Below are 14,238 nucleotides of genomic sequence, written 5' to 3' on the forward strand. Positions count from 1 at the left end.
AAGTCCAAAGATGTAGCTAGTGAAATCATCATCAATCACATAAGGCAAGTCAACAACCATCCCGACTTCAAAGTAAGAGGAATCAGGAGTGACAATAGAACTGAGTTCAAGAACTATGTGATGAGATCATTTTGTGAAGAGAATGGAATTATGCATGAGTTTTCTGCAGCTAGAACTCCTCAACAAAATGGAGTGGTGGAAAGGAAAAATAGATCTCTAATTGAAGCTGCAATAACAATGCTTGAAGAATCAAAGTTACCAACATATTTTTGGGCTGAAGCTGTGAATACTGCAGGCTACACTCAGAATATATCTTTGGTTAATCAAGCCAAATGCATGACTCCTTATCAGTTGTTCAAGAATAGGAAGCCAACTCTAAATTTTCTTCATGTCTTTGGCTTCAAATGTTATATCTTAAGGAATCAAACTGATCAACATGTGAAGTTTGATGCCAAAGTAGATGAAGGAATTTTTGTTGGATATGCTGTTGGAAAAGCTTATAGAGTCTACAATCTAAGAACCAACATTGTTATGGAATCAGTAGATGTTGTGTTTGATGATAAAGAGATTAAAGGACTGCAAGATGGAGATTTCCATGAAATCCTCAAATTTGATAATGTTGAGATGGTTAGTGATGACAGTGATGATGAAAGTGATCAAGAAACAGTGGCTAAGGATAATGCAGAAAAATCTACAACTAATGAAGCACATAATTCAACATCTATCGAGTTACAAAATGCTTCATCCTTTGGTAGACAATCAGCCTCCACTCTACTTGATGATAACAAACTTCTACCTCCACTCTACTTGATGATGACAAAAAGGGGGAGAAAGATTCAATCATACCAGTTCGACAAGGAGGGCAAACCAGTGAAGGGGAGCATGTGTTAAATGTTCAAATCAGCCAAGTAATAGTTCCAGAAATTACATTACCAAAGCCACCAGTATTGGACAACATTGATCTGATCCAAATAGCAGCTGCTAAGGATGATTCAAAGACAAATCTCAAGATGCTTGATATTGCGGCTGTTGAGAAAGAATTGGATGACAAATGGAAGAAAATAGATGAAGAAATTTAGAAGAAATTTGGTCAGATACAGAAACCAGACAAGATCTTTCATCACCACTCACAAGTCCAACAAATCTCTGTAAATGAAATGAGTCTAGGTAGCTTGGAAAAGGGTCAACCTTCATGCATTAAGTCTCCAAAGGCCAATCTGGTCTTGAAGCCTAAAAAGAATTATTCAAAGTTCTCAAATAAAAATCATGTGGATCTTATGTTTGAGACACCAAGACCAGATAAAAAGAAGCTGTTGGCAAGGTCAATTGTATTCTTCAAAGATCCAACTGATTCAGTGCGGAAAAGAAGAATTTCCAAGATCTACAGGAATGGTATGGAAATCTGTGTGGTAGCTGGACACCCTCAGTTTGTAGAAGCCAAGAAGGAAGAAAAGGAAAGAATTAAGCAAGAAAAAAAGAAGGCTATCTTAGATGCTAAAAAGCTCAAACAAAAGCAGAAGCAAGCTGTTATCTTGGCCAAACTTCAAGCTGTGAAAACTACAACTGAAATTTCTGAGAAACCACCTGTGATTTCTGAAGCCCGAGATCAGAAAATGCAAAATGAACCTCAACAGAAAAGAAAATTCAGACACAAGCTTCATTCCAAAAGAAAATTGGACTTCAGTGATGAGGAAATGGAAGACTACATTCCCAAACAGTCTACAACTTCAACTCAAACATCCAAGCCCTAAGTGGTACATGAGGAATTCAAGGTGGATCCAACAAGAATTTCCATGTGAGCCTATAATTCCCAAGGATGAGCCAATAGACTGGGAAAGTTTTCCAAAACCTGAACTCAATTTACCTATCTTCAACAAGCCAAAGAAAACAAAGATAAGAGCAACCAAGAAGGTCAAACCTGTGACTCTCAGAACCAAAGCCTTAGCCAAAACTCAACCAACTGTCAACAAGGGAGATTTACTCTACATCTGTGACATCAAGGAATTTTCTGATATAAATCTCTACTTGGATGAATTGGAATAGGTGAGAGGAATTGATGCTCACAGACATCTTCCTGAAAGACTAGTGTTTAAGTATAAGGAAGGGAAAGAGATCACATGGCCTCTTCACATGATTCTTCAAGAAAGCCAATATGTACTGATAAAGGTCTTCTCATCCTTCAAGAAAAACTTTGGTTTTAATGTAACTGCAAGGAAATTGGTTCTAAAGAAGATAAAAGATCTATGTATCGAATAATCGTAGTCTTTGATCAATTCCAACCATCGGCGCTATCTCATATTTAGCTCCTTCTGAGTAAAGAGGTACTTCAGACTCTTGTGATCCGTGTATATCTCACACTTTTTCCCATATAAGTAGTGTCTCTATAGCTTTAAAGCAAACACTATCGCAGCTAATTCTAAGTCATGAGTCAGGTACTTCTGTTCATGTGGTTTAAGTTGTCTCGACGCATACGCTATCACCTTCCCATGTTGCATTAATACGCATCCAAGTCCTTTATAAGAGGCATCTGATAAGTGGATTTTATATCTACTTGTAATGCTTTATTACAAGCTTAAATTGGTGTTTTGGACTCAAGTTGTTGGTATTTTGATGTGTTTTTGTGTTATTGCATTTCAGGTATCAGTTAAATGAAGAAAAGAGCTTTTAAAGAAAATATGATAAAAAGTGATCAGAATTGGAAGCCAAGACCATTGTCAATTTGTAGAGAATCTGAATAGCTTCGCGTGGGCAGTTGAATCGCCTAATTCTGACGAGTAGAACTCAAGTTATGGTCAAAACAAGATTCATCAGAATATTTTCCCGGTCAGTAGCTGAGCGTCCGCTCAGCAGAGCTGAGCGGCCGCTCAGGAGAGCTGAGCGGCCGCTCAGGGCGCGGCTGGTCACTGATTTCGCTGAAAAAGCCTTTTTTGAGTGGAATTTGACGATTTTAAGGGTCCAGGTCCACTAGGGGCATATATATACTTAAAAAAAAGGGTTTTCATCATTCGGGAAGATTGGGATACCAAGGAGAAGATCTAGAAGCATAGAACAACTCCGAAAAAGAAGATCTTGTTTTCAACTTGTGATTCTTTGAATTAGTTGTAACTTTGGATGCTCGTTTTCGTTCTTGTTGAACCTAGATCTCGTTTATTCGTACTTTAATTATTATTCAGTTTATTAAGACCTTCTTTATACCATGCTTTCATTGGAACCCATGGTGACGATGAGTTCTATTATGGGCTAATCGTTGTCATGGGGTTCTAGCGGATTTACTTATGAATTTCAATAGTTAATTTGTTTCGATATCTTGGTGTGTGGTGATTGATTGATATCCTAGTATTGGTTGTGCTTATTCGTCTTATGTGCGTAGCTAACATATAAGATAGCGTGTTAATCTCTATTGAAGCGATAGTGAATATAGAGGTTTAGAACTTGCCATGCTAGCATAGGTTCATGTATGTGTATGCATGATTCGTAGGTAACTCTAACCGTTTTACTTGCCCTATGTAATCAAGATAGATAACTTGTGCTTAAACCGTTATGTTGTCAAATTCTATAGACATATAGGGTCTCAATATAATTGGTGCCTATTCAGCTTCTATCTCTTTTGTGGATGTCTGGTAGAATGGTACTCGTGCAACGAAAGTTGGTGTTTATCAGTTTTGTGTTATCTGATTAGTGTCATCACCATCACATGCTAAGATTAAGAACGAGAAGGCTATTGAATGAAGTATTTAATGAAGTTAGAATCCCATGTTTGTCATATATATCAATTTAACTATTCTTGTTCTCTTAGTTATAATTGTTAGTTTAATATCTTAGTTTAATAAAAACCCAATTTGTTATTTGTCTTAGCATTGAGCGATAACCATACATTGTTGCATAGGTGCATAAATTGAACTTAACCTAAACCAGTCTCTTTGGGAACGAATCTGATTTATATCTTATACTACTTGCGAACGCATATACTTGCATGAATATTAGCGCGTATTTTCGCCCTAACAAGTTTTTGGCGCCGCTGCCGGGGACTCGGTGTTAATTTTTAGTTTATGTGCTTGTCATTAGTGGTCGTTAAAGTTCACTGACTCGGATTCTTTTACTTTCACAGTTTATTTGTTTGTGTTTCAGGTACTCATTACAATGGGAGATCCAGCAGCACGAACGAAAGCCTTGATGGATTTTTCTCAATCCAAGATCAAGGACATTCAATCTAGCATTGTCCGGCCAGCTATCACAGCTAATACCTTTGAGATCAAGCCTGGCATAATTCAATGGGTGCAGAATTCAATCCAGTTTGGGGGTTCTTCAACGGAAGATCCCAATATGCACATTAGGGATTTCATTGAGATATGCGACACCTTCAAGTTCAACGGTGTTTCTGAAGATGCTGTGAAGCTGAGACTGTTCCCATTCTCTCTGAGGGACAAGGCTAAGAGCTGGTTACACTCTCTACCAGCTGGTTCAATTACTACTTGGGAGGATCTTGCTCAGAAATTCCTTACTAAATTCTTCCCTATGGCGAAGATAGCTGCAATGAGGAACGCTATTACTCAATTTGTGCAGCAAACGGGAGAATCACTATGTGAAGCTTGGGAGCACTACAAGGAGATGCTTAGGAAGTGCCCTCATCATGGAATTCCTGATTGGATGATCATCACTTGTTTTTATAATGGATTGGGAGCACAGTCCAGACTCATGCTCGATGCAGCATCAGGCGGAGCATTATGGGCAAAGAGCTATAAGGAAGCTTATGATCTAATTGAACTGATGGCTGCTAATGAATATCAGTATCCAACCCAGAGATGTCCACAGGGCAAGGTAGTAGGAGTACTTGAGGTGGATACAACTACGGCTATCACTGCTTAACTAAAGGCGTTGTCTATGAAGATCGATTCTCTGGCTAACTATGGTGTTAAGCAGATAACCAGTGTTTGTGAGCTGTGTGCAGGTCCGTATGCGACAGAGCAATGCGCTATATCTAGTGACTCATCTCAGTTTGTGAGCAACTTTCAGAGATCGCAGCAGCCAGTTCCTGCCACTTATTATTCTGACAACTGGAATCATCCTAACTTCAGCTGGAGCAATAATCAGAATGTGATGCAACAGCCGTTCCAGCAGTTTGCAAATAAGCTATTTAACCCTCCTGGTTTTCAGCAACAATTTACACCAAGACAACAACTCCAACTTCAACAACAAACTAATGATGCAGGTCTATCTTCGAATGAAAAATCTGAATTGAAGGAGTTAAGGCTTATGTGTAAAAACCAGGCTCTTATATGCCAAAGCCATGTTATTTCTATCAAGACTCTGGAGAACCAAATAGGGCAAATTGCTAATGCCTTATTGAATCGACCACCAGGAATGCTTTCTAGTGATATAGAAGCCAATCCAGGCAAGAGGGAAGTTGAAGAACAGGTGAACGCCATCACCTTAAGGTCTGGAAAGGTTGCAAGCCCCCAAATTCAGCAAGACGAAGAGCCTGAAAAGTCTCAAGTTCCAGAATCTGAAGTTTTAGCTGAAGAAGATGTGCAGAAGGAAGTAGAGGTGGAACCAAGGAAGACTACTGTGGAACACACTCCTCCTGAGGGTAATACAGGGGAGAAACAGATTTATCCTCCACCTCCCTTTCCTAAAAGGCTGCAGAAGAAAAAGCTGGATAAGCAGTTTGAGAAGTTTCTGGAGGTGTTCAAGAAACTTCATATCAACATACCTTTCACTGAAGCTCTTGAACAAATGCCTAGCTATGCGAGGTTTATGAAAGGTATTCTCTCTCGGAAAGTGAAGCTCGATGACTTAGAGACCGTTGCTCTAAGGGAGGAATGCAGTGCTGTGCTGTAACAGAAGTTGCCTCCGAAGCTTAAAGATCCTGGAAGCTTCACTATTCCTTGCACCATCGGAAACTTATCGTTCGATAAGTGTTTATGTGATTTAGGAGCTAGCATCAATCTGATGCCCTTATCTATCTTCAAGAAGCTTGGTCTGCCTGATCTAAAACCAACATACATGTCATTATAACTAGCTGACCGTTCCATCGCTTATCCACGAGGTATAGTGGAGGATGTCTTGGTCAAGGTGGATAAACTCTTCTTCCCTGTTGACTTTGTAATTCTTGATTTCGAGGAAGATAAGAAGATTCCCATAATCTTGGGAAGACCATTCTTGGCTACAGGCCGAACTATGATCGATGTACAAAAAAGAGAGCTTACGATGAAGGTTCACGATCAAAAGGTCACTTTTAATGTGTTCAAGGAAATAAAGTTACCCACAGCTAAAGAGGAGTATTTTAAAGTAGAGCAACTGCAGGTTTTGAATGCACCTCCCTGGAAGAAAAAGTTGGATGTGCCATTCGATTCTCTTGGGTTAGCAGAGCTGAAAATTTCTCAAGAGCGTCTCGAGCCGTCTATTAAAGATGCTCCCACACTTGAGCTCAACCCACTACCAGATCACTTGAGTCATTCATTCTTAGGTGCACCCCCTGACAAGGGGTTGGGATATATCTTTGATGATGAAGAGGGTAGCCGAACGGATCCTATAGTGCCTACAGAGGGTTCTTCTCATGAGCAGCAGGTAGTTGATAGGACTGGTGTTGGTGATGAGCAGTAAATGCAAGTGACTAGGCGTATGGAGGCCATGCATGCCATTCACCATCATTTTGCTGAAGATTTGACACACGCTTTCGGTACTATTTTCCGAGACACTGGTGGCGAGGTTGATTGGCCACCTGATCCTCCACCCGACGAGGGTGAATCTCCCGCTAATTAGGTATGCCTGAAATCCTTATTATTACCTTCAATGAGGACATTGAAAATTTTTGTTTGGGGGTGATAAAGTAAGGATTAGTAGTGTGTGTCTATATAGATTCATATAGATTCGTATTGCATGTTTAGTTGTAGTTCATTCATATTTTTGCATGATTGTTCATTTAGGACATATTTGTTTTTTTTTATGTGATTTCATACAGTTGCATTTGCATGCATATTTAGCATGATCCCTTAAGATGAACTATGATATTTGATAAGTTGTTGTTGATTTGAGTGTGGTGATGACTAATAGAGGGATGTTTAAGTCTTAATGAATTGATTTGCATGCCAGAAACAAATATTTTCACAAAGTCTTATAGGGTTGCTTTTGATCTAGATCATGATCATACTTGTTTGTTGTTGAGATTTAATCACTTAGTTATATTTAGAATTTGTGATATTCTCGTAATGATGTAAAAATACTGATTTTTTTTATTTGGAGAAAAACTTGGATTTCATTGCTAGTTGTTGTAAGGCTAGGCGTCAAATGGCTAGTAGCCGGCTCATATTTTTATGAGTAGTCTAGGGTTGAATGAGATGGAGCGAAACACACTCATTCAGAAATTGTTGAAAAAAAAGAAAAAAAAAAGAAAAAAGAGAAAAAAAAAGAAAGAAAAAAGTATGTGTTTATGCATAATTGATCAAGAGTGAGCTCTTTAATACTCGAGTTATTAAGTTCTAGGGGACTTTATGCCTAGTGACCTAAGGCTTTTATAGTCTGGGATCCGCTAACCTAAGGCTCGCTACATGGGTATTATTGCATAAGTCTTTTGGGACCTCATTCATTGCACGGTCAAATAAGCATATTTGCTATGTGTTCAATAATAGTGTGAATCTTTGTATAACTCTAGTAGAAAGGAGGTGTTGTGATTCATAATGTGTTTATTGTCTATTCTGTTTATAAACTTTTGATTGTTTCGATGATAGATAAGTTATGGTTATTGATCTAGTATCGAGAGTATATCTATTAAGCATCCACACACGCACGTTTCTGGTTTATAAGTTGGTTTGTGGGATTTATTTGAGCTCTGTTTAAAGTCATTGCATTCTTAGAGGCATTGGCTTATTCATTTGGTTATGGTTATTCTGAGGGGATCGATTGCATTATCATTTAGTTGCATTCACGTAGTTGCATTCATGTATTAGGTTTATTTTGTAGTTTTGAGTCTGTTTATGCTTGAGGACAAGCATCGATTCAAGTTTGGGGGTGTGATAAGTCGATTTTATATCCACTTGGAATGCTTTATTACAAGCTTAAATTGGTGTTTTGGACTCAAGTTGTTGGTATTTTGATGAGTTTTTGTGTTATTGTATTGCAGGTATCAGTTAAATGAAGAAAAGAGCTTTTAAAGGAAATATGATAAAAAGTGATCAGAATTGGAAGCCAAAATTATTGTCAAGTTGTAGAGAATCTCAATAGCTTCACGTGGGCAGTTGAATCGCCTAATTCTGACGAGTAGAACTCAAGTTATGGTCAAAACAAGTTTTATCAGAATATTTTCCCAGTCAGTAGCTGAGCGCCCGCTCAGCAGAGCTGAGCGCCCGCTCAGAGAGCTGAGCGCCCGCTCAGGGCGCCGCTGGTCACTGATTTCGCTGAAAAAGCCTTTTTTGAGTGGAATTTGACGATTTTAAGGGTCCAGGTCCACTAGGGGCGTATATATACTTAAAAAATGGGTTTCATCATACGGGAAGATTGGGATACCAAGGAGAAGACCTAGAAGCACAGAACAACTCCGAAAAAGAAGATCTTATTTTCAACTTGTGATTCTTTGAATTAGTTGTAACTTTGGATGCTCGTTTTCGTTCTTGTTGAACCTAGATCTCGTTTATTCGTACTTTAATTATTATTCAGTTTATTAAGACCTTCTTTATACCATGCTTTCATTGGAACCCATGGTGACGATGAGTTCTATTATGGGATAATCGTTGTCATGGGGTTCTAGCGGATTTACTTATGAATTTCAATAGTTAATTTGTTTCGATATCTTGGTGTGTGGTGATTGATTGATATCCTAGTATTGGCTGTGCTTATTCGTCTTATGTGCATAACTAACATATAAGATAGCGTGTTAATCTCTATTGAAGCGACAGTGAATATAGAGGTTTAGAACTTGTCATGCTAGCATAGGTTCATGTATGTGTATGCATGATTCGTAGGTAACTCTAACCGTTTTACTTGTCCTATGTAATCAAGATAGATAACTTGTGTAATAACCCCAATTTTTTTGAAATTTTGAAACCCTTATGAATAGTGTTTTTGCTGAATGAGAAAACTTTTCATGCCACACTATGTAGGGGTTCTGATATGGATATTCTGAGATTTTATTAGTACTTTATATGGGATATAAGTGTATGTAAAGATCGTCAGAATCCAAATTCAAACACTTTGATTTTTCTCGGAAATCCACTAGATACGGAAAGAATTGAATATAAGGTAACAGGATACGAAGGATTTAAATTAAAGAATTATAAGAGAGGATCATAAAAAGGAATTTAATGTATTGAGAAAGGTTAAGGGAACCTAAGTAATAAGATCCCGGGTATGATCCTTCAAACGATAAACGAAAACGAAAGTTAATCGAACCGTATAACAGATCAGCGGTCATTAGGCAAACAATTAGGAAGTTAGTCAAAGGGATTAGAGAGAGTGATGTCACCCAACCAATGAGAAGAGGACAAGGAGGGAAGGATGACATCACCACATGACATGGGCATGACATGGGAAGGAAGGAGATGTGGTGGATTTTTAACCACACAAAATCAAGGGCAAATAGGTAATTGACTAAATCAAACACAAAAACAAATCAACCAAGCCAAGCAAATTCATTCTTCATCAAAATCAAAAAGAAACCAAGGCATTGTTCTTGAGAGCTCTCAGCTTTTTAATATTGCAAAAGGCAAGAAAATTCAAAATCAAAGATCCAAGCTTCCTAAATTGGTGAGTTAATTCCCTAATCATCTTCATGCTTATTTAGGGCTATATCATGAGTTTAAGCCATCAATTCCTTCTCAATCTTCTTCATTTAATCAAAGAAGAAGACTATGAATAGTGTTTTCAAGTTTTTAACTTGAATTTTTTCTTGTTTTCCTTGAAGATCCAAGCATTCCTAAGACTTCTCAAAGCTTCTTAAGGCTTCCTAGCTCCTCCCACCACTTCAAGGAAGGTATATCATCTCCAAACCCTAGATTCCTATGTATTATAAGATGAGTTTGATTAGTAGGGTGATATTGTAGCTTGATGTTTGTGATTTAGAGTTTGGGATTGAAATGGTATTGAAATGGAATGGTAAATGTTGTTGTTTTGATTAAAAGAACTTAAGTATGGTTAAAGTTAAGCTTAGGCATAAGTATGAATGTTAAAATTGAATTGGTTGGGGTTGTTATGATGTGATAAGGATGGATGTTGGTTGTATGTTGGATTTGAGGTTGAATTGGGTTGGTTTTGAATGGTTTAAAATTGGGAAATCGCGTAAACATAGCCGTCGTAACGTCCGATTTTCTTTAGACTGTTTTTGTGCATAACATTAGGACCCGAGAACCCCCTGCTAGATTATGACCATTGCCATTTTTAGATAGCTCATGTTATGAGCTTCGTTTTGATATGTAGTTTGTTCGATTCCGATGCACGGTTTAGAAGAAACGACCGTTTCATGTAACGGCGTTTCGCGAACGAAACTTTTCCCCTCGCCTTACTTTGAAACATAGGTTAAAGACCAAAAAGGGTTAATTAATGTATGAAACATTTATGGTAAGTGTGTTAGGCAGTGGGTAAGACACTCGCGAAGGAATCGCCTTAAAACTCATAAAGGTTAAATTATTAAAAATGGTGGAGCTGAGGGTACTCGAGTGACTTAAGAGAATCAGTAAGCGCAAAACGAGCGTTAGAGTCTGAGTTGGCTAGAGTATAGATTTACAAGTGACTTTGGTTTAATTCCAACTTACTTGTTGCTTATAGGTTACCAGACTCGTCCCGAGCCATTCGTAACCCCCAGTCGCTCAGGCAAGTTTTTCTACCCGTTATACTGTTGTTGTGATGTATATGTGTATATGCATTATCTTGCGATAGATGCATGTTGGTTAATTAGCAAATATTGTTATATATTGAAGCATGCTGCTATGGTATATATATATGTATGCCTGTTTCGTATTCTTTCCATATATAATTGTTGATAATACCTATGCTAGAGGATAGCGGTAATTTGCATATACCCTTAGTATAGGGACCCAAAGGTGAAAACATTTTCTAAAACCGGGAGTCGAGGATCCCGAGTAGATTCTGTATATATATATATATTTTTATATATATATATATATTTATATATATATATGGTCATAGTTTTCAAAACTATTAATCGAATAAGGTTTATTCGATAACTTTATTTTATTTTATGAATATTATTTGAATATTCATTCGAGTGCTTATGACTCTTTATATTATTTATTGAATATTATTTCGAATATTATTCGAGGGCTTATGACTCTTTTATATTATTATTGGATATTACTTGGATATTCATTTGAGGATGTATGACTCCTTTATTTTATGAATATTATTTATAATATTCATTCGAGGTATTATGACTCCTTTATATTAAATGAATATTATTTTGAATATTCATTCGAGGGCTTATGACTCAGTTTATATTATTTAATGAATATTATTTGAATATTCATTTGAGGATCTATGACTCCGATTATTTGCTGAGATATATTCTTTATTTTATTAAAGAATAAGGTGTCAATAATCAAACTTATTTTCGATTATTCAAATAAAGATAGTACTTTCATATAAGTATATCTTTGGTTATTTAATACTCGTTTCCAGTATAAGTTTTAATACTTCTACTTCAATTATTTTTATAAAGATTATTCTTTATGGGAATATTATTTAAATAATAATATTCAGACATTTTCTAAATATACCGGGGACTGATTTACTTCATTAAATCAGCCTTACTCCAAACACTCTTTAAAGTGTTTTCGAGTCTTCAAAATGATTTTTAAAAGTTAGAGCGGATCCCAAAACTCATTTTTATATTTAAGATCTTCCTTTTAAAGGGGATTTAAATACTCGCTCAAAACCTAAGGGATCCGGCTCTGTGGTGTATTTTATATTCGCAACAAGGTTGCAGTTTTGGTAAATGAATTGATTACTTACCCAACACTCGGGAAGTAAGTCCATCTATCGAGTCGGCATAAGCAACATGGGCTCAATGGGCGTCCATGATAGTGTAAGTGGCTCAGTGGGAGTCCATCAAATGCATAAGTGGCTGAGTGGCAGTCCAGCATAAGGTCCGATTGAGACCAGGGTGATGACCAGTGGGGAATTCGTCCATCTACTAGTAGAAAAGGTTACTTATTGGTATCTTTGCCTGATCAGCAAGATATCTGGTTTATGCCAAAATTCTTTTCCTTTCCAAATTTATTGGATATTGCAATTCTGTTCATACTTTACATGGCAGAGGTTTTCAGGAAATGTATAAAGGAAGATGTATATGTGGATATATATATATATCAGAACTTAATGAAGTATGTCATAACTTCATTTCCTTTAATAATATTTTAAAGATTTAATCTATTCAAATCTTGTCTTGTAGTCTCATCTATGTGATGAACTGTTGAAAGCTCATTATACTTTGAACAATGGTAGTTCAAGTAGCTTTAAAAATGATATAAGTGTAGTGAAGTATTTGATAACTTCATCTTTTAAACTTATATCTAGTTAATAATTGTCTTATGAATGACAAAGATTTTCAGAAAAACGTTGAGACAAGGTTAGATATATTAGATCACCTTGCAACGATATTTTTATACAGTTATACACTGGAACTCTGTGTGTATTATGCATGGAAGAGGACTTCCAATATTTTGAAAAGTATATATGTATATATACTGAATATTTTGCGACTTCATCGCATTAAGATATCAACTTGGTTCATTTCTTTTGACCAAGACTTTCATGAGTACTATGAGAAGGCTCATATTGTTAATCATTATACATATTATTTTGGTGGGCTTGCTGCTCACCCTTGCTTTCTTCTTTCATCACATAACAACAGATAGAAAAGATGAACAGGACCAAGCTCCCGATTCGCAAGCGATTAGGAGACGTTCCGCAGTTTTCTAGAAGCATTGATGTCGCCGTAGCTGAGGTAGAAACTACCAATAGGCTAGGCTTTCAACTTTTGATGTACCAGATTTATGTATATTTATGAATTGTAATAATGGCAAAGAAATGTAAATTTATTTAGAAAACCTTTTAAGGTGTATGGGCAGATAATTGTGGAATAAAATGACTTGTGGTTATTTTTGGATGTTCATCTCTGAGACTATAACGTGTGGTGTGTGTGTTTATTGTGGGGTCACAGTACAGAGTAGTTGAGTAATTATTAAGATTGGGTGTTATTAAGGGAAATGGAACTCGTGACAACCCGGATCCCCGACCCCGGAATTGGGGGTGTTACAGAAATGATATCAGAGCGAAGCGTTATAAACCTCAGAGATGATGTGACGTTAAGATAATAAGTTTACTAAGATAATAAGAACTCTTGCCAAGTTCATAGTCGGGCTACCTAATGTAGCACTGACAGTTAAAACCCTTACGGGAACCCTTATAAGTATCGTGATAGTAACATAGTTCGTTCTCGTATAGGGCAGCGGGGCACCGAACCTTGAGGTTCAGGAGCATCAGCATGAGGATGTTTTATTACAAGTTGGAGATTAAATTGTGAATCCGATGGAGTACCCTAATGAGGGACCGGATGAGGTTCAGATAAAGAATGTTGCGGTTGTGGATGTTATTCCGGAAAGGATTGTGGCTGAGGAGGATCTCATGGAGGATCCTGATGAGAATGAAGAGAGGACCGCTGAGGAACAGATGACCGTAGTCAGGGCGACTACCAGAGCAAGAATGTCCGCGAGGGTGGCACTAGAGGATGAAGAGTTACCAAGGGCACAAAGGTTAATGAGGGCATAAGGAGTGGGGCCTTCCACGACCCCAATTATACCAGTATCAGACCCTCTTCCAGAGGCTCCTGTAGACATCCATGAGGTTCCACCAATTCCTGTTCCCTCCCCTGTACAGCGCCCAGCACATACTGAGGAAATGCCACCTTTATCCCCTGCACCATTGTCACCTGATACCGTGCTTGGTTATCCATTTGGATCTCTTGGGTCTGCACCACCTGCACCCCATGGACTGCTAGATGCTACCACTCAGGCTTCTCTTATCGCTGATTATCATATGACTTTAGGTGGCCTGTCAGAGGCCCGGAATGTTAGGAGTGATCTGTTGGATCGACTTACTGCACCAAGGATTGAAGGTGGGATACTTCCGGCAGGATTAGCGTATAGCATGGAAAGGATTGAGGCTACCACCCGTGTTACAGCTAGAGGCCATCTTGAGGGTCAGGTTGATCCAGCTCTACTTGCGACTATC

General features: G+C 37.7%; 1 non-coding gene across 1 annotated transcript; it reads right to left on the reverse strand.

The window, feature by feature from the left end:
• Positions 1-4,530: 4,530 nt before the first annotated feature.
• On the reverse strand, positions 4,531-4,637 carry LOC141688620 (small nucleolar RNA R71). The gene has a single exon (XR_012562054.1). It is a non-coding gene; the product is annotated as a small nucleolar RNA R71 (small nucleolar RNA).
• Between the last annotated feature and the right edge of the window lie 9,601 nt (positions 4,638-14,238).

The sequence above is a fragment of the Apium graveolens genome, chromosome 9 (assembly GCF_009905375.1).
Source record: "Apium graveolens cultivar Ventura chromosome 9, ASM990537v1, whole genome shotgun sequence".
Taxonomy (NCBI): Eukaryota; Viridiplantae; Streptophyta; class Magnoliopsida; order Apiales; family Apiaceae; genus Apium; species Apium graveolens.